The 25,012-nt window shown below is 37.4% G+C and overlaps 1 long non-coding RNA gene across 7 annotated transcripts in view; it reads left to right on the forward strand.

The window, feature by feature from the left end:
* LOC102901880 overlaps window positions 1-25,012 on the forward strand; it is a 222,595-nt gene that overhangs the window by 55,550 nt on the left and 142,033 nt on the right. For all 7 annotated transcript variants that reach the window (XR_006584933.1, XR_006584934.1, XR_006584932.1 and 4 more), the window contains one exon: window positions 1,406-1,563. This is a non-coding gene — a long non-coding RNA (uncharacterized LOC102901880). The remainder of the gene's footprint in view (window positions 1-1,405; window positions 1,564-25,012) is intronic.

A 25,012-nucleotide genomic window follows, 5' to 3' on the forward strand; every position in this document is an offset into this window, starting at 1 on the left:
CATCTCTAATTCAAATTTCTCAGTTGCAGGAAGAAAACCTTTTTGAAAATATTTTGAATAGTTCCTTAGCAAAAGATTTTTGTCTACTAAGATATCCACTTTAAAGTTGAGGTTATGATGTAGAACTGATTTAATATAGGTTATATTTAGTTAGTTGGTTAATTCCTGGATGTAAAAAGAAATAATTATAGCTAGACATTTCACTTTCTTAAGCATACATAGTTTTCTTGGATTTGAAACATCATAGTTACTTGGGCTTTGTTTTTTTTTTGTTTCCTTGCAAAATCATAATAAGCTACCTCTATCCATCTTCCAATTAAGTACAAATATCTATGTAGTTTTGTAATTAGTTATACATATTTTTTAAATAAATCTTTCAGCACCTAAACAACATAATTAGGGACAAAGAATATCAACTTAACTAATGAACATAGAGTTGAAAAATAGAATTCTGAAAAATTAAATGAACTCTTGCTTTGCATGTCAGTGAAAACCTTTTGTTATTTTCTGGCAGGTATCTAGATAGACAGAAGCTTTCCCATGTATTGACAGAACTGTGCAAAACCCAATTAGTTCTTTAGCTTTACCAACATCTGTTCTTTCCTGAGAAATTATTCCAAATAATTCTTAAGCAGAAAGTTATTCACATTATAAAAAGTTCAAGAATACTTTAGCTTAGTTTTATTTTGGGCTTTGTAAAGGCAGACAGAAACTGTCACAGACACCAGCTTTAGATAAAATCTACAGTACATTAAGCCTGGTGCTTCACCCACATTATAAAGACCAATAGCCAAGCTAATGGAGAGAAACTGCATGTACAAAAAGTCAAAAGAAGAAAATAGATGAGAAATAAAATGTCAGAAGTGTATGAACATGTGTACATTTCAGATTGCATGTAAATCTAGCATTTAATTTATATAGTTGCTGCATTGTGCTGTATTGTTTCAAGTGTAATAATCATCTCCTTGACTATGATGTAAACTCCTTGAAGCAGGCATTGTGTTTATAGTCCCTTTGTGTTCCTTAAAAGAGCTAAGCCTAATGCTGAACAACCATTAAATTATTATTGATAAATTGATTAAGATCATAATTCAAATTTGATAGGACAATGCAGTGTTAGATTGTTAATTGCAAACTGCACAACTGTTAGGAATTCAAGTTGAATTGACACGAATAGCTTTAGGTTACCCCGACATTGTTTATTTATTTCTAATTTTAAGATTGCTCTAACTTTATGGCTAATGACTGAAATTTGTAAAACAGTTTTCACTGTAGTTAAAAAATATTTCCCATGTAAATGTGGTCTGTGTACTTCTTTTTTATTATATTTTATTTTTCCTTTGGTTTTGTGCAAAAAGAAAAGATACATTATATGCTCTTTAAGCATTGCTTTCCTCCCTTTCAGACACACATTAAATCTGATGAAGTGAGAAGACTCCCATTTTGATAATCCTTTTATCTTCACTCTCCAACTAAAGTTAAGGAAGAAAGAACTATTGGCATTCAATAAAGAATGATGGGAACCCCCGCTTTCACTTGCTCTGACCCCACATAGGAAGAGAAGTAAGTCAAAGAAAGTCATAATGACACATAGTTTTCATTACTATGTGATATTTCAAAGTTAAAGGAGAGAGGTAATACAGAGGGTATACTCTCTCTTAGACTCATATCTTTTCACAAGGTTCCCAACCAGGATATGGTTATAGAAGGACTATCCTCTCTTCTAGGGACCACATTGTATTCGTAGGAAAATTCTAGTAGACGTTGACATTGTGATTCTGTGTATTTAAGTGTTGTAGCTTTGTTTTAGGCATAAGTAATTGAATCTGGCTGTAACCCAGCCTGTATCAGATTACTTCACTGGAGTTGAGTGGGTTTAGAACTCACCTCTCCTCTCTTTGGGTCCTATGGTGGGAGCTGCACACTCTTGTTGAGACAAAGAAGATGACCTAAGATATGTTTCTAAGTTGTGAGTTATTTTTACACAACCTTGTGATAAGGAGTATGATCTTTACAAAAGGAGCAATGGTCTTTATTAAATAGGTTGTCTAAGAGTATTACTGGAGAAGGGTGTCTTTGGTGACTGTGTTGTTGGTTATATCTGACTCTAATTCACAGGATATTGCTTTGAGAAAACTATTGCTAATCGTCCCTAGACTATCAGTGACATTTCCTGTGTTATTAATCATAGAAAAGCTGCCATAATTTCAATGTACACATCTTCCTTGACTTATGATAGGGTTATGTCCTGATAAAACCCTGATAAATGTTGTAAGTTGAAAATATCATTAGTTGAAAATGCATTTAATATACCTAACCTACTGAACAGCATAGCTTAGCCTAGTCTTTTGAATGTGCTCAGAACACTTACATTAGCCTGCAGTTGGGCAAAATCATCTAATGCAACGCCTATTTTATAATTAAATGTTGAGTATTTCATGTAATTTATTGGATGTTGTGTTGAAAGTGAAAAACAGAATAGTTGTGTGGGTGCAGCATGGTTGTAAATGTATCAGTTGTTTACCCTCATGATCCCATGGCTGACAGAGCTCCGACTCACTACCATTGCCGAGCATCACTAGAAAGGATTGGACTGCATGTTACTAGCCTGGGAAAAGATCAAAATTCAAAATTCAAAATAAAGTTTCTACTAAATGTGTATCACTTTCACACTATCATAAAGCTGAAAAATCATAAGTCAAACCATTGTAAGTTGGGGACCATCTGTACAGTAAGTGGCATATAACTAACATTCTTGTTTATATGTGAATTTCACATGTTTTATCTTTTGGCTTATTGGACATAGGTCAGTGAAAAGTAAGCATTGTTAGCACTAGGGAGTTTTCCACATGTTATGTCTTTAAACTCAATGAATCACTGTAACATCCAAACTGGCATTGCACTATTTATACTGTCTAATCAGGAATATAATTTCACAACATCGAATTTGCAGCACAACCATAGCATTGCAATTTAGCACACATTTTGTTAATGTGCTTTGTATCCCATTAAAGTCTCATCTTCACAGCCCAGTGCCATATGTTACCGGGTCTAGAGTAAACCTCTTAAGTAAGAGGAAATAAATGGGAGTAAAATTACAATGTGACATATGCTATTGGTTACCTACCAACAACCAGTCCTCTCTTCTTCCCTGATCAAACCCCAATTTTGTTCAAGTTTGGGAAAAATGTGCTCAGGAAAGATGAGTTCACTTCTAGCTCAGGTATGAAATATGAAGGATATCACCATAGTATCATTCCCCTTTCAACCAGAGATTCATTTGGAATTTGTATGTAACTGAGTTTTGGCCAAGAGGACATGAAAAAAAGTCTGTTGCAAGGCTTCTGGAAAAAGTATTTTTCCTGATAAAAGAAATACGCGTTAAGGAGAAAACTCCTCAGTTCCCTTTCCTTTCCAGCCTTTGGATGTTGTTATGAGGATTTAATGCATAGAGTTACTGCTGCCTAAGGGGTTGGGGATGAGGAAGTTTGTGACAGGCAGAGCAAGGCAAGGTTACTTGCCAGAGGTTAGAATGAGCTTAGGTACTTTAAGGCATTGTTAGGCTGCTGAGCCAATGCTTAGATCTGTTTCTCGCTGGACTTCCTCCTGAATGTCATAATAAATGTCCTTATTGTTTAAGCCACATTTAGCAGGGTCTTCTGTTACTTACAGACAAAAACATTCCAGCTGATAAAAGAAGTTAGTTAAAAGAATGCAGTTCGTACCATTGTGGTTGCTTTTCTCACAGGCAAAGGTAAGGCAAAGAGAAGAAAGAGCGTTTCTGGTTTACTAATGAGCTTTTTGTAGATCTGGTAGTTTACAGCTTGAAATGTATTCCCCCCACAGAAAATGTTATAAATGGTGTCCAGGTTCCCAAGGTAAACCCATAAGGCCTATTTAATCCAATAATACCACAAAATCTGTATGGTCTAGGAGAATTGAATCACCTTGAAAAACAATGTTTCCTTTGGGATGAAAATGTATTCAAGAAAAAAAAAATGAATTCAGAGATCCAGCTTGGCAATCAGAAAATAATTACCCCAACATCAACAAAACTGAGGACTCCTCTTCGTTATGGATAGAGTAGTGGGAAGATTTATTAACCCATATCCCAAAAGGCAGTGGTAATACCTGTTGCCTGAGAGTCAGCCTGAGACGGGTCAAAGGAGCAGGATAGAAGCTTGGCAAGTGGGAGGGCTAAATGTTTTCTTTCCCCTCTACCTCTAGTTTCAGGAATTTACCTGCCTGTTTCTATTGCTATGCTACTATTTCTAATAAAACAATTATCTTCCTTTTTTCTCCCTGGAGAGAAAAGTTATCCATAACTTGTGGCATACTCGGGCAGAAATAAGTGTTATATTAATATTGTTGCTTACCTGGTTCTGTTCACTCTGAACTGCTGGTTCTAGATGCAGAACTAGATGCAGTTCACTCTAGAACTGCTGGTTCTAGATGCAGCCTCCCAAAGGCTAATTGTAAGATATTGTCTACTACCTAAGGTATCTCTATATGAGTAAAGCTACGGGGGAGGGTATTTAACTTGGGATCAAGTGGCAAGACATTCTACCAATATTAAATTGTGTTTTGTTTAAACCAGTGAATGGGGAAGATGTGAGAAGTCTGTTGCTTGCTTCTCCCTAAAACTCAAGAAGTTTGCCAGATTTTGTGTTCTGAGTTCTGAACTCCTTGCTTGTGGAATTCTTGACCACTTTCATGTGGCAGGGCCAAGAACTGAAGTGTGATCAGGACTCCAAAAGACAATTTCCACCCTGTCTTTGTTGGTTTGTGTTCTCTTTAAGCCTAAACTTGTAGAGAAGAAGGCAGACAAACTGGGGAGGAGATAGGCTTTCCAGGAGTTTTCTCAGAGCTTAGAACATAAATGAGGACATAGAGGCCTTTTGTTGAATTACAGAAATCTGAGGCCTGTTCCCACCCTGAACCCTTGAGATGTGTCCAGATCTTTGATGGGCAGTACAAGGATGGGGGGGGGGGGGATTAGTTCTTGTGATAGGCAATAAAAATAATTATAATAAGAATATATCCAGTCAATCACATATAAATTAAATATGAAAGGTGATGTGTCTGATATGTCTCTGAGGATTTCTCTGCTTTTTCCAATTTTCACCGAGTTCTGTGAATATGAGCATGATTTCTAGTATACCACACTTAAAGTCTCCTTTATGCATAACCCAATATCATACGGGTTTCTTATGCACATAACTCCTTCAAGGATTGCTAGAGATTTTTAGCTGATAATAACCACAAGAAGTAGGAAGTAGGGATTAGGAAAATGGTTCCTTTTTTACTATTTTAATATTAGTTTCCTTTACTTAGACCTTCACTTCTATTCTCCATGTCTCAGTCTGTTCAGGCTGCTGTGACATAAGTACCATAGATTGGGTGGCTTATAAACAACCAAAATATATTTCTCACAGTTCTGGAGACTGCAAGTCTGAGATCACAGTACCACCATGGTCAGATCCTGGTGACAGCACTCTTCTGGGTTGCAAACTGCCAACTTCTTGTTGCACTTTTACATGATGAAGAATAGAGAGAGGAAAAAAAAATGATCCTATGATTCTTATAAGGGTACTAATCCTATATGGGTTCTACTGTCATGACCTCACTTAATCTTTATTACCTCCCAAAGGCTTCACCTCCTAATACCATCACATTGGAGAGTGGAGTTTCAACACATGAATTTTGAAGGGACACAAACACTCAGTATATAATACCTTTAACTCTAGGAGCTGTTAAAGAAAGAAACATGAATTTGTTCTGTGGAGTTTTGAGAACTGATAAAAAAAGATCAGTCTTACTCTTATATCTTACAGAATTATGTTTTATACAGTAAGCTCAAGAAATACATTCTCACGAAAAACATGTGAGTAAATATTAAAGTTCCCCAGTGAGGCTTCTCCAGGATCCATTTTTCTCATGGGAAATATATTTGTATCCCAGCAAGGGTCATCTGCCTGTCTATGGTGGAGCCTGGCAGGCTGGGGAAGTCCTCAGTGGGGTTTACCAAGTATAATAGTAAAATAATAGTCTATTGCTGTATAACAAATTACTTCAAACTTAGTGACTTAAAACAAACATATTTCTTATTTCACAGTTTTTGTGGGTCAGGAGTCTGGACAAGGCTTAATGGGTCCTCTGCTTAGGGGTTCATAAAGCTGCAAAGTGCCCATTGGGCTATGTTTTCATTTGGAGAAAAACCCACTTTGAAGCTCATTTAGTTTGTTGGCAGAATTGATTTGCTTGTAGCTATATGACAGAGGCTGGCTTTGCTGGGTGTCATCTGGAGGCCACCCACAGGTCCTAAAGGATGGTTGGAATCCCTACAGGCTACCCCCAGTTCTTGGTCACATATACTTCCTCAACATGACTGCTTACATCATCAAGCCATCAGTGAGATTTCCCCGTCTCTCTGATCTGCTTAAATGGAGTTTTGTGTAATGTAATATAATCATGAGAGTGATATCCTATCACCTGTCCAAAGTTCTTTGGCTAGAAGCACATCACAAGTTCCACCCTCACTCAAAGATGAGGATTTACATAAAGGCATGGACACAAGGAGACATTAGGTGGTGGAAATTATTGGAGGTCATCTTAGCATCTGTCCACCACACCAGGTTTCTTAAACCCTAACCATATCCTAGAACTCTAAACAATAGCATTATATGACTGTAAAAATTATTTTTAGCACATCTCCTGGATCTAGATTCTGGGCTCAATTTCTTACTATGTCATTAGCATCATCTTGTACCGTCATATTTCAACAATATAATCCTGAGCAGTCTGTACACAAATACAAACTATGCCAGGAAGACATGGGACATGCAAGGCTTTGCCAGGCCCACAAATCAGCCTCGCTTCTGAAAGCCAGGTAGAGAGGGAATACCAGAAGGGTCCAATCAGTTCATTGCACTTTTCCCATTATAGAGTTACTATTGAATATGATTGGTTCTCTAGTGATGGCTTATTAGATTGTTTAGATCTTTGTGCAAACTATGCTCGTGTTCCATATTTGAGCCCAAAGTTCATAGCTTTCAGTCACTATTTCTACAGTCATAAACCAGGACAGTTGTAGCCTTGCCTCTTTAAGGAATCCTGCTAATCCCAGATCAAACATATTTTTCTCTTCCCTCCCAGTGAATTTCCCTTAGGGGCTTGGGGTGTCAGTGGCTGTCAGAATTTAGTCAGGGTGACCTCCCTCCATTAAATAGTTTTCCTTACTTTCTAGCCTCAGGGAGAAGCGGTTCAAATTTCCCCTCCTTCGTTCACCAAGAGTTCCTTATATAAATTGGTGCACCCACTTCTGAGGCTCTGATTACCAAGAGTTAGGTGCAGCCCTGCTAAATCTAACAGATTTGTTCAGTTAGGAATGACTGTGCCTTACATTTGTATAACTGCATAACTACACGGAATAGAGAAGAATGGCTTTAGGATGACTTTTTTACCTCTGCCTAAACAGAGAAGCAGCTGGTACTATGCTCAGTAAAACAAATTAAAGCTCTGCCTCACCAGGCATTCCAGGCACCCCATTATGCTGGTATTTTATTATACACATCTTCAAAGCAGTATTTAAGTACTGAGTCTTTATCAATTGAGTTCTATGGGAAGTTTTACTCTTCTCCATTATGCTGCCAAATGCTGACGAGATGTGACAATTCTCTGTCATTCCATCTCCAGAAATATTTGTCTGTTTTCTTTATGCATGTTGTGGCTATAGGACAAGTGTTTTAAGGTCCTTTTGTTGGGGAAAGTCCCAACTGGAAATACCTGCCCCATAGGGCAGAAACAAGGAGGCCATGGCATTTCTTATGTAGCATGTTAAACAGCCATCCCAGGTGTTACAGTTTATTTTTTTCACATGGTACAGTATCATGTGGATTATACAAGCACATGAAACTTGAGATTTCTCTAGAGCATTTATGGCTAGGTATAAAGAAGTAAAAAGTGGACGTTAGGTATATGCTTTTCTCTGGTCTTTGCTATTTGTACTTTGCTTTCTACTTATGCCTCTCCCTGAAAAACCATATGCACCTAAATTTTAGATTTATGTTTTCTCTATTTAAATCTATGAACATATGAACCTGTGATAACTTTTGAGTACTGAAGTTAAATGAGTTAATATTTCAGAATTAATCTTGGCTAATAACTTCCTGAAAATTTCATTAAAGAAGAGGCAAAGACCCAGTATCTTGAAGTGAAAAAAAAAAGATAGAAAAGTAGGACAAATGTCTGAGTTTGGGATGCCATCCCTTTCCTTGTAAGAACTGTACACTAGAACTGAGTGACTGGGGTGTATCGAATGGACACAGTTGTTAATTGTGGTCTTCCTAGCTATTGTTAACTATCCTATTATTGGCTGAACCTGGGCATAAGAGATAGTCACAGGAAGCATTAATTGAGTGGAGCAGATATTTTAAACTGCTACATTTTGAAGTGATTAGTTACACAGCTGTAGATAGATAATATAAGCCTCTTACATAGTACTATCAGGAGAGCCTCTCTAAAGAGATGATATTTGATATGACCTGAACAAAGAGTAAGAGGCTATTTGATACTTAGGATGTTAAGTGTTCCAGGCAGAAACAATAGCAGATACTGACCTTAAGGGAGGGGAGAACTTGAATTTTCAAGGGACAGAAGAAAGGTGAGTGTGTGCAGAGCATTATGAGTGCGATTAAAGGAGGATGAAGTAGGGAGAGATAAGTAGAAGCCAAATTCTTTAAAATATTGTAGGTCCCGGTAAGGAATTTCGATTTTTTCCTAAGTGTAGTAGCAGCTATTAAAACGTTTTAGTCATATGAGTGGGGTGACATTAGAGTGGAAGATAAAGGAGTTGAGACTTCTTGATATACTTGATCAAGAAGTTTTGTTGTGACAGAGGAAATGATCTAGGGTCAAGTGATATTTTTCTTTTTACAAATAGATACAACTAAGACTTGTTTGCATGCTGATGGAAATGGTTTTAGAGTGAGGAAGAAATTAATGGCACAGGAGATCGAAGGAATAATTGCAGCACATTTGTCTTTAAATAGGCAAGAGGGATGAATTAGGATGTACCCAAGAGTCTATTTCTCTCAGTAGAAGCAAAAACAGAGAAGAGGCCAGATACATGAGGACATTGGCAGTTAGATTGATGAATCTGTAAAAATGAGGTGATTTTGTCTGATTGCATCTATTTTCTCAATAAAATGTTTGATTTAATTGTGGGTTAAAATTGGAGATGTAGCAGGTTTGAAGAAAGATGCTATAGATATTTGTGTTGCATGTCTGAATAAATGGAACACTCAGTTGCTTTCCATTTCAAGGGGAAAAAACCAACAAAAATAGGAAAGAGAAAAGCAAGCTGATATGATTCATTTAGTCCAAAAAAAAAAAACCCAAACAAACAAACAAACAAACAAAAAACAAGGCTGGTGGCAAGGAGGATACAAGGGAAAGAGAATGAACTAAGAGAAAAGTTTATCTTATTTTATCCTCCTTAGAATTCTAGAATGTTAGAGGGAAGCCTAGATCAGTAATATTTAGGCAAAAGCAAACTCTGTGAAACTTTTTTTTGGGGGGGGGGGTGGAGTGGGGTCTTTTCTGTTCTTTTTTATTTAGTTGGTCCAACCAACTAGGTATTTATATTTGTAAAATGAACTGATAAGTTCTGTTTCTATCACCAGTGGATCCAGCATGATCATAACTAAAAACTTGGGACTTTGACTCTGTTGAGAGGCACCAATAATTATCTGGTGGAATTCTTTCATGCACCAAAATAGACTAAACAATTACTTTATTTACTGCAGTATTCTAGGTCTAGATGTGAGTGAATAAGACAGATTTAGCCTGCTGTGTCCCTATTCTTACATTCATTTAGCATGTAGATGATAATCAAACATGTTTTCAACCTTTCATCTACATTACACACTTCTACTATAAAATGTGCATCTAAGACATACCTAGAGACAGCATAATGTAGTGTTCAGAGTGTGGACACTGAGCCTGACAAAGTTTAAATCCCTTAAACTCTCTGTGCTTTGTTTCCTCATCTGTACTGTGGACACAGTGATAGAACAGATCTCATTCAGTTCTTGAGATAATTAAAAGAATTTTTCATATAAAATGCTTAGTACAGAGCCTGGCACATAATAAGTGTTATATAAGTGATTCCTGTTAATTAATGTGAATGTATCTTCTTCATAATATTGAAAAGACTGAGACTTTTGAAATAAATTTATTTTAATATAAACCAGACAATTTAAAAATGAAATGGTGTGATATAACCTATTCCCCACCCACACAGTAATGTAAGGACTTCTAAAGCAGATGTTTTTGGGGGCACCTGGGTGGCTCAGTTGGTTAAGCATCTGAGTCTTGATTTCAGCTCAGGTCATAATCTCACGGTTTGTGAGATCGAGCCCCACATCGGGCTCTCTGCTGGCAGTGTGGAGCCTGCTTGAGATTCTCTGCCTCCCTCTCTCTCTGGCCCTACCCCATTCATGCTCTCTCTATCAAAATAAATAAATCTAAAAAAAAAAAATGAAGTAGATGTGTTTGTACATATATATCAATTTATTTGCATATTCCACTGTTCCTGTGGGAATGATGTGTTCATGGGAGGAATCAGACACTGGTTTTGATATTACTTTTATTCTGATAAAGTTTATTTTCATATCACAATTTTGGAACTCTATTTTACAAGTTAGTGTTAAAATCTCAGTGCTGGAACTAAAAATGTCAAATCAAAATCAAGCAACCCTCACAATCAACCATTGAATAATTTAACATATATGTTGTTCTACAAAAGCAAATCACATGAACATAGGAAGTCTTCCCATTAACACTATCCTTCCAAGTATGATAAATGCTTCAATGATATTTATGCCTTTAAAACCTGCCATTCCCCCTCCCCCATTGATGACAAGGTACATGTTTCCATTTAAGCCTATACAGATCAATTATTTAGCTTTTTGCAGGTTTCTTTTTAAACATAATTACCTTGAGAAAGAAAGATGAGTTCATGAAAGCTTCTAAGGAATTTATGCAAAAAAAAAAATAGGTGCCCAAGTTCCTTTTCATTTTTAGAAGGCTTTTTTTCTTTATATATTTAAAGACTACATTGTGTAGTCATTCATTCCGTAAATTAAACCTTTTGATTTGAGTAGCATTATGCAAAGCTAGCTTATTGTACCTATTTCCAAATACACTATATTAGTGAATGCTTTCTTTTTCTTTGCCCAAATTGCCAAAATGTGTCACAACAAAGGACATCTTAAATGTTACCAAAATAGAGAGTTTTGTGTAAGCTACGATAAGCACAATATATGGTATAGTCACTCCAGGCACCCAAAGAGATGTGAAACTTATGAGATGGAAAAAAAAAAAAAAAAGCACTGTGAAAAAGTTAAAAGCACAATAATATGAATGTCATGGAAAAGTCATCTAGGGGCGCCTAATCATTGAAGCACAACTACTAACATGAAAGAAAGTTTGATGAAACTAGGCTTTGGGGAATTTTTCCCAATCCCACCCTTTTCTTGCACCAAAAGTAACCATTGGCACTTCAGATTCCCTGGGGTCTTCTACATTGGGCAAGAGATCTGTTGGAATAGATCCTTAGAAACAGAGCAGAAGAAATGCAGTAAAACTAAGTTGCTTAGATATTGCAGACTATTTTGTCACTATTTTTGAACTGTGACTAACCCTCCCTCCATTCTCTTAATTGTATTTAAATAGTTATTTACATGGGACATCACAAAATCCCAGTGATAGGACAGGATCTGAAGATATGAAATAGAATTTATAGAGCTAAGATGTTTCTGTATCTCTTTATCTACTCTTTAACCACTGTATTTAGTAAACAGAAAGTTAAAAAAAGGAGGAAGGAATTTGTTTATAGTGAGGAAGTTTGCACAGGGCCAGTGAATCAGGGAGAAAATGAAAAAGGGAGTTGAGTGTGGAAAAGAAAAAAAAATCTCTTTCTTCTAAGAATTTAAGAAGAAAGTGGACTTAGATTATGTTATGCATTCTACAGTGTTGTCCATTTAAAGGTGCTTTGGTTGAGTCAGTATACTTTCAAATACTTATATACTGTATAGACACAGAAAATATTTGAGAGAAAACACTTAATGGCATTGTCAGATGGCCATTATTAAAATAAAAATGCACTTCTAGCTACATAAGTTTAACCATAATACTTTTGTGTCTAAATATTATAAATTAATGTAAATTATATTTAATATAAATCTAAATATAAATTATGAGAAAAAAAGAAACATAGATTATTTATCCATGAAGGCAAGGAGACTGAGGAACAATCTAATATTCATATATATTTTTCATATATATGTGTGTGTTATGTATATGTGTTTTAAATACATATGCATATATTTATTTTTATTATAATTTGTTCTCCTGGGTGGTTTGTTCATTTGCTCTACAGTATTTACATTTCTAAACTCTCTTGAAGTTCTCACATCACCTCTGCTATTCATTACCTCACCTCCTTTAACTCTCAGAGACAGTGATGAGGTCTTATTTTGAGAAGAGTGTGAGAGGAAAATATTTAAGTTCAGAACATGATTTACATTGCCCTTGGGAATAGTGTGATAGTGAAAAAATATAAATTCATAATCAAGTCACTGATGGATGTTCAGATCCATTTAGGATCTTCAGAATTTTTTGTTTTTTTACAGATTGTACATATATGTGATTTCAATATAGTTTAACAATGATCTTATAAATGTGTGAAACTAATTTTGCCTTGAAAGTTGTTTTTGTCTACAGAGAAAGAAAAAGCATTTGAGGATGAAAATAGATACTAGGTATGGTGTAACTTGGGTTCTACAAGTGAGCCTGGGGTCCTTTATAGTAAGTAATACACTTGTTCATGCTAACTTGAAGGCGATGTGCAAATTTATACCTCCCCCCCCAAAAAAAAATCCATTTTCAGTGAGGTCTATACAACTGACAAATGGAAGACAAATGAAAGAGAAAAGTTGTAGCTTCTGGGGCCCAGCTTGCAGAAATTTTGATACCCACAGGCCTGAGAATGGCTGAGCAAGGCCTTCAGTGGCCAGAGCAACCCCCCTTCCCCAACTGCCCTTGGCCAGTCTTCTTTGGTCTTAAGCTGTATCTGTTTACCTTAGAGTATAATACACAGTACAAGTGTTACCATTTTCGGATAGGAAAACATTGCCCTAAGGAGCTATGACTTCCTGGGCCTGAGAATTGCTTTGCATTTCTTTTTGTAAAGGATTAGTCTTTGATTGTACTGCTTGCTGTATCTGTGCCTATGTCTATGTCTATATTCTTATCTATATTTCTTCATATATTTCTTAAGCACACACCATATACCATAAACAGTACAAAAGAATCAAAATCTGATTTTGATGCATGTTATGCAGACAACCAATGTATAAAGTGAAAACACAATCTGCAACAGATAATGACTAGACGCTTTGTCTAATTTATACAATATTTTTATTTGCTATGAAGTGAATCTTCTGATTTTTTTAAAAAAATGCATCCCGGGAGATCGTCGAAAGATGGCGGCTTAGGAGGACTCTGGGCTCACTGCACGTCCTGCTAATCACTTAGATTCCATCTATACCTGCCTAAATAACCCAGAAAACTGCCAGAGGATTAGCACAATGGAGTCTCTGGAGCCAAGCACAGACGAGAGGCCCATGGAAGAGGGTAGGAAGGGCGGCAAGGCGGTGCGTGCTCCACGGACTGGCGGGAGGGAGCCAGGGAGGAGGGGAAGCCTGCAGGCCAAGCAGAGCCCCCCAGTCTGGCGTGCAAAAGCGGAGGGGCCGGACAGAGTGTGTTCCAACAGCAAGTGGGACTTAGCATCTGGAAGGTCATAAGTTAACAGCTCTGCTCGGAAAGCGGGAAGGCTAGAGGACAAAGGGAGGGAGAGTTGCTGAGCTCAGTTTGGCGGGGAACAAAGGCGCTCGCCAGCGCCATCTCCCTCGCCCATGCCCCAGCCAAAATCCCAAAGGGAACCAGTTCCTGCCAGGGAACTTGCTTGCTCCCTGCAAACACCCAACGCTGTGCTTCTGTGGAGCCACCCCTCCGGCAGCAGGTCTGACTCCCTCCTGCTGCCACAGGGCCCCTCCTGAAGTGGATCACCTAAGGAGAAGGGAGCTAAGCTTGCCCCTCCTGCCCCCGTGCACCTTGCCTACCCACCCCAGCTAATATGCTAGACCCCAGCACCACAAGCCTGGCGGTGTGCAAGTAGCCCAGACAGGCCACGCCACCCCACAGTGAATCCCGCCCCTAGGAGAGGGGAAGAGAAGGCACACACCAGTCTGACTGTGGCCCCAGCGGTGGGCTGGGGGCAGACATCAGGTCTGACTGTGGCCCCGCCCACCAATTCCAGTTATTCAAGACAGCACAGGGGAAGTGCCCTGCAGGTCCACACCACTCCAGGGACTATCCAAAATGACCAAACGGAAGCATTCCCCTCAAAAGAATCTCCAGGAAATAACAACAGCCAATGAACTGATCAAAAAGGATTTAAATAATATAACAGAAAGTGAATTTAGAATAATAGTCATAAAATTAATCGCTGGGCTTGAAAACAGTATACAGGACAGCAGAGAATCTCTTGCTACAGAGATCAAGGGACTAAGGAACAGTCACAAGGAGCTGAAAAACGCTTTAAACGAGATGCAAAATAAAATGGAAACGACCACGGCTCGGATTGAAGAGGCAGAGGAGAGAAGAGGTGAACTACAAGATAAAATTATGGAAAAAGAAGAAGCTGAGAAAAAGAGAGATAAAAAAATCCAGGAGTATGAGGGGAAAATTAGAGAACTAAGTGATACACTAAAAAGAAATAATATACGCATAATTGGTATCCCAGAGGAGGAAGAGGTAGGGAAAGGTGCTGAAGGTGTACTTGAAGAAATAATAGCTGAGAACTTCCCTGAACTGGGGAAGGAAAAAGGCATTGAAATCCAAGAGGCACAGAGAATTCCCTTCAGACGTAATGTGAATCAATCTTCTGCATGACATATCATAGTGAAACTGGCAAAATACAAGGATAAAGAGAAAATTCTGAAAGCAGCAAGGTATAAACGTGCCCTCACATATAAAGGGAGACCTATAAGACTCGTGACTGATCTCTCTTTTGAAACTTGGCAGGCCAGAAAGAATTGGCACGAGATCTTCAATGTGATGAACAGAAAAATTATGCAGCCGAGAATCCTTTATCCAGCAAGTCTGTCATTTAGAATAGAAGGAGAGATAAAGGTCTTCCCAAACAAACAAAAACTGAAGGAACTTGTCACCACTAAACCAGCCCTACAAGAGATCCTAAGGGGAATCCTGTGAGACAAAGTACCAGAGACATCGCTACAAGCATAAAACATACAGACATCACAATGACTCTAAACCCGTATCTTTCTATAATAACACTGAATGTAAATGGACTAAATGTGCTAACCAAAAGACATAGGGTATCAGAATGGATAAAAAAACAAGACCCATCTCTTTGCTGTCTACAAGAGACTCATTTTAGACCTGAGGACACCTTTAGATTGAGAGTGAGGGGATGGAGAATTATTTATCATGCTACTGGAAGCCAAAAGAAAGCTGGAGTAGCCATACTTATATCAGACAAACTAGACTTTAAATTAAAGGCTGTAACAAGAGATGAAGAAGGGCATTATATAATAATTACAGGGTCTATCCATCAGGAAGAGCTAACAGTTATAAATGTCTATGCGCCGAATACCGGAGCCCCCAAATATATAAAACAATTACTCATAAACATAAGCAACCTTATTGATAAGAATGTGGTAATTGCAGGGGACTTTAACACTCCACTTACAGAAATGGATAGATCATCTAGACACATGGTCAATAAAGAAACAAGGGCCCTGAATGAGACATTGGATCAGATGGACTTGACAGATATATTTAGAACTCTGCATCCCAAAGCAACAGAATATACTTTCTTCTCGAGTGCACATGGAACATTCTCCAAGATAGATCATATACTGGGTCACAAAACAGCCCTTCATAAGTTTACAAGAATTGAAATTATACCATGCCTACTTTCAGACCACTATGCTATGAAGCTTGAAATCAACCACAGAAAAAAGTCTGGAAAACCTCCAAAAGCATGGAGGTTAAAGAACACCCTACTAACGAATGAGTGGGTCAACCAGGCAATTAGAGAAGGAATCAAAAAATATATGGAAATAAACGAAAATGAAAATACAACAATCCAAACGCTTTGGGACGCAGCGAAGGCAGTCCTGAGAGGAAAATACATTGCAATCCAGGCCTATCTCAAGAAACAAGAAGAATCCCAAATACAAAATCTAACAGCACACCTAAAGGAAATACAAGCAGAACAGCAAAGGCAGCCTAAACCCAGCAGAAGAAGAGAAATAATAAAGATCAGAGCAGAAATAAACAATATAGAATCTAAAAAAACTGTAGAGCAGATCAACGAAACCAAGAGTTGGCTTTTTGAAAAAATAAACAAAATTGACAAACCTCTAGCCAGGCTTCTCAAAAAGAAAAGGGAGATGACCCAAATAGATAAAATCGTGAATGAAAATGGAATTATTACAACCAATCCCTCAGAGATACAAACAATTATCAGGGAATACTATAAAAAATTATATGCCAACAAATCGGACAACCTGGAAGAAATGGACAAATTCCTAAACACCCACACGCTTCCAAAACTCAATCAGGAGGAAACAGAAAGCTTGAACAGACCCATAACCAGAGAAGAAATTGAATCGGTTATCAAAAATCTCCCAACAAATAAGAGTCCAGGACCAGATGGCTTCCCAGGGGAGTTCTACCAGACGTTTAAAGCAGAAATAATACCTATCCTTCTCAAGCTATTCCAAGAAATAGAAAGGGAAGGAAAATTTCCAGACTCATTCTATGAAGCCAGCATTATTTTGATTCCTAAACCAGACAGAAACCCAGTAAAAAAAAGAGAACTACAGGCCAATATCACTAATGAATATGGATGCAAAAATTCTCAATAAGATACTAGAAAATCGAATTCAACAGCATATAAAAAGAATTATTCACCATGATCAAGTGGGATTCATTCCTGGGATGAAGGGCTGGTTCAACATTCGCAAATCAATCAACGTGATACATAACATTAATAAAAGAAAAGATAAGAGCCATATGATCCTGTCAATCGATGCAGAAAAGGCCTTTGACAAAATCCAGCACCCTTTCTTAATAAAAACCCTTGAGAAAGTCGGGATAGAAGGAACATACTTAAACATCATAAAAGCCATTTATGAAAAGCCCACAGCTAACATCATCCTCAATGGGGAAAAACTGAGAGCTTTTTCCCTGAGATCAGGAACACGACAGGGATGCCCACTCTCACCGTTGTTGTTTAACATTGTGCTGGAAGTTCTAGCATCAGCAATCAGACAACAAAAGGAAATCAAGGGCATCAAAATTGGCAAAGATGAAGTCAAGCTTTCACTTTTTGCAGATGACATGATACTATACATGGAAAATCCAATAGACTCCACCAAAAGTCTGCTAGAACTGATACAGGAATTCAGCAAAGTTGCAGGATACAAAATCAATGTACAGAAATCAGTTGCATTCTTATACACTAACAATGAAGCAACAGAAAGACAAATAAAGAAACTGATCCCATTCACAATTGCACCAAGAAGCATAAAATACCCAGGAAGAAATCTAACCAAAGATGTAAAAGATCTGTATGCTGAAAACTATAGAAAGCTTATGAAGGTAATTGAAGAAGATATAAAGAAATGGAAAGACATTCCCTGCTCATGGATTGGAAAAATAAATATTGTCAAAATGTCAATACTACCCAAAGCTATCTACACATTCAATGCAATCCCAATCAAAATTGGACCAGCATTCTTCTCGAAACTAGAACAAGCAATCCTAAAATTCATATGGAACCACAAAAGGCTCTGAATAGCCAAAGTAATTTTGAAGAAGACCAAAGCAGGAGGCATCACAATCCCAGACTTTAGCCTCTACTACAAAGCTGTCATCATCAAGACAGCATGGTATTGGCACAAAAACAGACACATAGACCAACGGAATAGAATAGAAACCCCAGAACTAGACCCACAAACATATGGCCAACTCATCTTTGACAAAGCAGGAAAGAACATCCAATGGAAAAAAGACAGCCTCTTTAACAAATGGTGCTGGGAGAACTGGACAGCAACATGCAGAAGGTTGAAACTAGACCACTTTCTCACACCATTCACAAAAATAATCTCAAAATGGATAAAGGACCTGAATGTGAGACAGGAAACCATCAAAACCCTAGAGGAGAAAGCAGGAAAAGACCTCTCTGACCTCAGCCGTAGCAATCTCTTACTCGACACATCCCCAAAGGCAAGGGAATTAAAAGCAAAAGTGAATTACTGGGACCTTATGAAGATAAAAAGCTTCTGCACAGCAAAGGAAACAACCAACAAAATTAAAAGGCAACCAACGGAATGGGAAAAGATATTTGCAAATGACATATCGGACAAAGGGCTAGTATCCAAAATCTATAAAGAGCTCACCAAACTCCACACCCAAAAAACAAATAACCCAGTGAAAAAATGGGCAAAAAACATGAATAGACACTTCTCTGAAGAAGACATCCGGATGGCCAACAGGCACAATGAAAAGATGTTCAGCGTCGCTCCTTATCAGGGAAATACAAATCAAAACCACACTCAGGTATCACCTCACTCCAGTCAGAGTGGCCAAAATGAACAAATCAGGAGACTATAGATGCTGGAGAGGATGTGGAGAAACGGGAACCCTCTTGCACTGTTGGTGGGAATGCAAATTGGTGCAGCCACTCTGGAAAACAGTGTGGAAGTTCCTCAGAAAATTAAAAATAGACCTACCCTATGACCCAGCAATAGCACTGCTAGAAATTTACCCAAGGGATACAGGAGTACTGATGCATAGGGGCACTTATGTTTATAGCAGCACTCTCCACAATAGCCAAATTATGGAAAGAGCCTAAATGTCCATCAACTGATGAATGGATAAAGAAATTGTGGTTTATATACACAATGGAGTACTACAGGGCAATGAGAAAGAATGGAATATGGCCCTTTGTAGCAACGTGGATGGAACTGGAGAGTGTGATGCTAAGTGAAATAAGCCATACAGAGAAAGACAGATACCATATGTTTTCACTCTTATGTGGATCCTGAGAAACTTAACAGAAACCCATGGGGGAGGGGAAGGAAAAAAAAAAAGAAGTTAGAGTGGGAGAGAGCCAAAACATAAGAGACTCTTAAAAACTGAGAACAAACTGAGGGTTGATAGGGGGTGGGAGGGAGTGGAGGGTGGGTGAGGGGTATTGAGGAGGGCACCTTTTGGGATGAGCACTGGGTGTTGTATGTAAACCAATTTGACAATAAATTTCATATATTGAAAAAAAATGCATCCCATCTTTCCTGTGATGTAATCTAGGTAAGTTTAATATCCTTGTGTTGTCAAAAGCCAACCCATGTGCTTCGGAGCCAAAATATACATGGAGACATAATTTGGGATAAAGAGGAACAATAGCTTTATTGGTTTGCTGGGCAGAGAAGGTTGCAGCAGTTTATGGCCTTCAAAATTTGCAAGCCCTCCTGGAGGAAGGGGCTCGGGACATTTATAAAGAAATACAGATCTAGCCAGTTTTGAGAGGAATCATGTATGTGCTGCAGCCTCCCAAATTTGTGGTTTCAGGGTGGTACCAGGTTCCTGAATCAAAAGGCTAAGAGGAGATGGGAAGAAGGGAGGTTTGCAGGGAAAAAGGTTACTTTGAAATCAATCTTCACTGAAGCATTAGTGCAGCCATTTTGATTTTTGTTCAACTTTACACTTTTAAGCAGTTTTACTTGTTCTTCTTCTAAATATGAAACTTTATTCTTGGTCTTTTCTATGAGACTGGATTATCTGTTACTCTAAATATTATTGATTTAAGAGATCCTCATCTGGGTATTTCTAAGCAAAGAACCAAAATATCCTGGTATTTCTGTTTGTGAAGATTCAAAAGCAATGAAACAAGCATTTCCCTTGAATGCTGTTATTCACAACAAAGGAGCTAACTGCTTAATTCCAGGGGTCTGTTATTATTTGTAAACTGGTTCTTAAATAAGGATACTTACAGATGCCTCTTGCTCCAGATGGTACCATTTAACTGCCTCTGTTACTCATGAGTGGTTTTCTGGTTTAGCTTTAAACAAATACTTAACACAGCAATTCTGTTATCAAGAATTCTCTCTTAAAATTGGAACAAAATCCTAAAGTACTGCATGAAGTGACAGCAAAAGCAATTTCCTTCAGCATGGGACACATGGGTTAAAAATAAACAGAGCATGAAGGTATGGTGAGGATAAAAAAAAGAACTGTAGCCAAGAGGAAAGGGAAAAGATGTCTGGACTTACTCTGAAGATCTGAGTGCAAATCCTTGCTCTGCTACTTAATAGCCTGGTACCTTGATAGGTCATGAAAAGGTAGGATAAGGCCTTCTCTTGCACAGAATTTGAGGACTAAATAGAATAATCAATAATTTCCCACATTATATCTGATATTAATAGATGTTACCAGGGGGGGAAAGATATGTTTTGTGACTCTCCAAAAAGACATATGTATCACTGTGTTTGCTAAGCTTGTTTGGCCCTCAGCCAGCACTCTTGTTGGAAAGATATTCATTCTACAAAACACATTTTGGGAAATACTACTCCACTCTCCAAAGTGCTGTTCAAACGTAAGCTGTTAAAATTTAGATATAACAGTAGACAGTAATCTGGGACCTGTATTTTACTAATTTGTGTTCTGAAAAGCTTGCCCATCTTATTCTCAAAATAAATCCATTATAAATAACATTTAAAAATAAAGTAGTTAGTGGTGCTTGGGAAGCTCAGTTGGTTAAGCACCCAATGCTTGTTTTCGACTCAGGTCATGATCTTCGGGTTTGTGAGTTTGAGCCCTGCTATGGGATCTGCATCAACAGTGCAGAGACTGCTTGAGATTCTCTCTCTCCTTCTCTCTCTGACCCTCTCCTGTGCGTGTACGCATGCTCTCTCTCAAAATAAGTAAATAAACATTTAAAATAAATAAATAAAATAAATTAAAAGTTTTGAAACTTAAGAATCAGATATTTAAAAATAAACAAACGAAAAACAGAACAAATCAAAAATCTTTTTGTGTTCACAGGCTCAGAGAACACTTCCTATATTTCTCCACTTTATGTTTAAAATATAACCTGATATTATTTTTTCTTCTTCATGGAATTTTTACTTTAGAATTTTATTGGTACAGCTTAAACTGAAGCTCTGTGAAAATTTTAATGCTATTTTTGCATTAATTTTAGTAATACCTAAAAAGTAGGTGAGTATTGGAGAAACAGTCTAAGTACTCTTAACCTTGGATTCAAATCCTAAGAGCCACTTGTTCTGTGGTCTCTACAATTCACATACGTCTTCAGCCTCACTTTTCTCATATATGAACTGGGTATATTAATAGCTGAGTTTCAGAATATTTGGGAAATACAATTAAGGAAATCATCAGATGAAAGCAATTGATGTGCAACTGTTACTTTTGAATGGTAATAGAAAATCACATATTTCCCTATTTACATGAAGATGTTCATAGCACTGGGAATTAGACCACAAATTTCCAATTTTTAAAAAATTACAAAGAGATTTATCTTTCTTAGAATGATTCTAATCTAAATGATGCAGTTTAGTTTCAATTTATGTTGCAAAGAATAAAACAAAATATCTAATTTATGCTGCATATCTGTATCTATGAGAATCTTTCTTTAAATATCCCTCTCATATTTCTTCTCTGTATCCCATTGCATGCTTTGTGGTTAGTTAGCTCTTATATGGGATTTGAATTTTAGTAGTTATGCTTTTAAAATTCTAAAGTCTCTTCTTGTCTCTTTTTATGTTTTTGATGGCCTTAGGAATAAACTAAGTATATTAATTATTCTCATTTTAATATTACTGTCTGCCTCTGGTACTGACACTTTCTTCCACTTTCAGTGCCTGTTTCATCAGTCTGGTGATCACTGGCACATATGAAAATCATAGCGAACGCTGGTTCAGATTCTAGGGGCTTCACTTCACTGAGGTAAAGGAGAGGAGGTTCATAGCTGATTGTTGTGTTTTAAGACCCAAGAAGAAGTTGCCATTGCAGCTCAAGTATTCGTCTGTTAGCAACTTAAAGTCACCTAGAATAAAACACCAGCACCAAGTCTGGTGTCTCCAGTAGCAATGCTAATTCCAGATTTCTTTTTAGAAACCTGTCCTAAGTCTTTATCTTGGAGACAAATACTATGGCAAATCTGAGAGTGAGGGGCTGGTATGGCTGGTATACCCCCTTGATTAATGTACACCACCATTTGCCATATTTCTGCTTCTTAGTCTAGTCTGGAGTTCTGATGGGAATACTCACTTCAGAGCAAGTCTCTATTTTTCCTATATTATACTAAAGTTTTCTCAGGTCTGTTAAATTTTCTCATCTGTGTCCAATTGCTTGGTATATTCAGAAGTTCTTTAACTTTCTGGTCAATACTGTGAATGCATTCTAATTTTCTAATTGCTTCTTTCTCTCCAATAGGATTTTTTTTTGGAGACAGGGTGAGGTAAAGTCCCCATCTTAAATGGATAACTTTAAAAGACTAATGTCTTTTTAAGCCCACATTTTTCTCCCTTTGAGTCTATACATGGTCACAATGAGAACTTCTCATTCTCCTTTTTAAACATATTTGACTATAACCACCAAAGAATCTTCTTTCTTAGCTTTTGGTTTGGTTTAGTTCTTCAACCGAAGACGTCCTTCAGAGTTGAATGCTTTATTTATTTATTCATTTGCTCATTCATCAAATATTTGTTAAGCACATCTTACCTGCCAGATGATGAAGAAGCATGGACAAAGCCTCACTAGCAGAGAGCTACACTCCTTTTCTGCAAACACAGAGCAAGCTTTCTTTATTTTTGCCCACAAGAAGAGATGTGCCTGTACCTTTCTGCTTATTTTAACTATTAGCATAACATATGTTTAGTTTTTGTTTAAAAAATTACTTACTCTTTGTAAAATAAAAATCTTCACTATAACTTGGCAACTGAAAAGTATATTGAAGATTAAATATCAAACTTCAAATATAACAGAAAATTAAACTGACGTTTTAATTTCACCGTCAATACCATGTATATTCCAGAGACATTCTAATAAAATTGTTGCCATCATGTAGGATATACCTGATGGCCCTTAGTGCAAGTGGCTGTTTTTAAATTAAATTATCTGAATTTATTTTTTATAGGTCTCCCAAGAAATGTAGAGTTAAAATGCATTTTGCTTCTACTGAAGAAGGAGCTTCCTGATGTTAAAATGGGATGGTTTCCAAGGTTGTTTATGGAATTCCTTCCGTGCAGAGCTTAGGGAACAATGTGTCCTCCTATGTCTTTGGTAATTTAAATGTGATTATTCTTGAGGGCCAGAGACTAGACAAAGCAGCCTCCTAAGGTCCCTTTCAATCTTATAACCTGTGCACAGCTCAGCCTCATCATCCCCACTAAGTGAAGTATTCGTGAAAATGCCAAATGTACATGAAATTACACTGTATATATGCAAATGAGTTTGTAGGTCCAGAGATAGCTTGTTGATCCTGGAGGTCTTTGCCTTTCCAACTGGGACATGCACAAGCCCAGGAGTTCAGAGTGTTATGCCATGATATATCTGAAGCTGTGGGCTGCACATGGCCCATCTTCCTGCCACGTCAATAATGCTAAAAATATTGGAGTAAACATTTTGGATTTTAGTTTTATTTTTATTATAATAAATATAGATATCTTATGGAGTAAAAATCACAAATTTTTGCATTGATTAAAAAAATAAGACGTAAGTTTTCAAAATGATTTCAGACTACTATGGATTGTCTCCCAGTGCCTTCCCAGGGACACTCATTCACTCTCCTTTCCTATACCTTAGTGGCAGTGGTCTCAGGGCTCCTATGTAGGTGAAATGTATGGCCTAGAATACTGGTTGCATTACCTGTATCATTATCACAGCATGAGTCACAATGTTTTTTTTAATGCAAGCAGTTAATGTATCAAGATTCAATAAAATTTTGCTTTAAGACTAGCAGATTAGAACTTGATCTTTTTACAGGTTGATAAAAGGGAAATATAAACCAGCCTCATGATTATATCTATATCTCTTTTTATACACATTAGTTATTTGTTTTTAGAGATTCAAGTATTAACGTCTGATTGAAAGTTAAATATCAGAATGCATCAAGCATGCAAAATTGTTCTTAGAACCTTTACAGGTGACACTGTCTGTGGATGGTTACTAGCCTAGCCCTAACAACATTCTTATTCTCCACTCTGACTATACTCAGATTCTCTTTTTTTGTGAATCTCTGAATTATCATCTCCAAACTTTCAAAACTGAAACTCTAAATGGTATTAAAATACCCTGAAAATCATGAAGAAGTTTGCGATAAATCACATGCATATTCAAATTACACAAATGACAGCTTTATTTTTAGTTAATTTTCATTTATGGATGCCTCTCAATTTTCTATCAAGTCCTGGATAGACAGAGCCATGAATTCTGGCAATTTTTTTCCATTTCTGGCATCTATTTTGGATATTTCTACAAATAGAGAAATCTGTAAATACAGCTCCACTTGTTAACCTCACACATTTTCCCCCCTCACTAAAATCCCTAACGTTTAACTCCAGAGACAGGGCCAAGGTCAGATACTGAGGGACGAATGGGCGTGTTATTTTTCTTGCTTATCCTGTTTCTCCCTTCTCTTCTCTTTAGAAGACTGCTGGGGAAAAATTATTATTGTCCCTCTAACTTTCCTTTTATTCCTCTGGGAAACATCAGACAGATGGGATGTAAGCCAGTCCTCATATTTCTAACCTTTTGCCAGTAGTAAAAACACTGAGATGTGTGCTGTCCTGCCCAGTTCATTTTTAAGCAGTCCTCTCCATGGGGCTCAGCAAAA

Source organism: Felis catus, chromosome C2 (assembly GCF_018350175.1).
Source record: "Felis catus isolate Fca126 chromosome C2, F.catus_Fca126_mat1.0, whole genome shotgun sequence".
NCBI lineage: Eukaryota > Metazoa > Chordata > Mammalia > Carnivora > Felidae > Felis > Felis catus.